General features: G+C 23.5%; 1 protein-coding gene across 1 annotated transcript in view; it reads right to left on the reverse strand.

Moving 5' to 3' along the window:
* Positions 1-902, reverse strand: part of LOC106790205 (GTP-binding protein Di-Ras2) — a gene marked incomplete in the record, with an annotated part of 54,505 nt that extends 53,603 nt beyond the window's left edge. Inside the window, 1 exon segment of the mRNA XM_014754950.1 lies at positions 803-902.
* Between the last annotated feature and the right edge of the window lie 1,036 nt (positions 903-1,938).

A 1,938-nucleotide genomic window follows, 5' to 3' on the forward strand; every position in this document is an offset into this window, starting at 1 on the left:
AATTTTAATTTAAATGATATATTTTATATCATATAAGTAATTACATATATAATAATAAATTTAGGAATATTGTATTACAAGAAAATATTGATTGTTTTAAATTGACAGTAAGGGTACAAAAACTTTTGTAACTTACTACATTTACGTACTTCAATTATGTATTTAACAATATTTATATTATGCAACACGTATCCTTGTTGTTTCATGCTTCATGCAAAAAGTTCAGTATCTTGTCCGAATTTAGTATGTTTATACATATGGTTTCATTTATGCAACAAATGTTAAAAGAAAAAAAAAATGGAAATAATTGACGTTTTAATTAATATATAAGTTACAAATTATTATATTCAAAAATGAAAACTAAAAATTCATTAATATATATTATATGCAAGAAAACATAATAAATTCTAATACAAATGTTTATACTTGAAGGAATTCAAAATTTGACAATCACCTAAGTGCATTCCAATTCTTAATATTTCACTTTTTCCTAATTATTAAATATATATTTGTTCACATTTATAAAATCATTAAAGTAAATAACAAAATTGTATAAATATCGTAATCGATATAGAAATTAATTAGGAAATTGATTATCTTTATACCAATTATCCGAATAACCAATTATCCGAACGAATTTTCGATTAATTCGTATATTATCGACGTTTTATTTTATTCCTATAATGATTAATACCCACCACACGTTACCCATTTATAAATAATTTTGATCATGTTTGTATGAATATATATATATATATTAAATAAAATTAATAGAATTATTATTAATAATAATAATACTTACCCTAATAAAAAATAACGTTGTTTAATTATAACAGATCCAGAATTGTGTTGAAGAAAAAAATCAAATTTGATTAATATTTCTTTTTGTTTTTATCTTCTTGTAAATATTTGTTCATTGTACTAAATAAATATGTATATATAATAATATATACGTGTGTAAGATATTAAAAACAAACGAACACTATTAAAAACACACGTCGTACCGCAACGACGAGGCGGTGAGAACTGAACGTACCCTTTGTGTCGGTTACTGGGTTTGATCCCACAACCAAGTACTACAACCAGGTATAAGAGTTATTTTCATGAGTCTGCGCGTTTCAAATCCTTCCTCAGCGATCAACCAACACTCCTCCGTTATTCTAACCCCGTATTCTCTAAATAAAAACAAACTTAAACAAATTCTAATCCTTTAACCTGGTCCACGAGTATTTCAAATTTACCATAATCTCATTTTCAACGATTCAATTTATTTGTTGTTACACAACTAAATATTAATAATCATTCTTGAAGATTATGATAACAATTCATCGATACATTGTTTTTTTTTGTTTTTTTTTTTCAAATTAATATAAAAAATTATTCAAATATTGTATATTTTTTTCTTCGAATTATGATACTAATTAATTGTTTACAAATGTTTTTTTTTCTTCTTCTTCTTCTTCTTGCAAAAGAATAATAATTTATATTACGAGATAAATAAAATTGTTTATAATTGTGAATTGATTTAACAATGTATATGACCAATCATTTTAAAACATTATACCAATACAAGAAGAGAATCAATCAAATATTATATATATTTTGAAAAGTAAATTAATTCTATTCTTTATTATATCTCTGGTAGATCCAAATACTTTGTTAAATCAATATTGTATCATTTTATTTACGTATGTTATAACACCATGGTACACGTTGAATTTTCCATTGATCTCTCGTTTCACCATCGATCGTGCAACACGCTGACGTATATATTTAACGAGATCAAAACATCACAAAAAGGGTTGAATTAAAAGCCGAATAAAATATATGACTCGGTATGGAAAGTGTTAAAAAAAATTGTGCAAATATTTGGGGGGAAAAAAAAAAAGAAAAAATAATACATAAAAATATATACAATATATAGAATATAATTTTATT

The sequence above is a fragment of the Polistes canadensis genome, unplaced genomic scaffold, assembly GCF_001313835.1.
Source record: "Polistes canadensis isolate GaletaPanama2010 unplaced genomic scaffold, ASM131383v1 scaffold_222, whole genome shotgun sequence".
NCBI lineage: Eukaryota > Metazoa > Arthropoda > Insecta > Hymenoptera > Vespidae > Polistes > Polistes canadensis.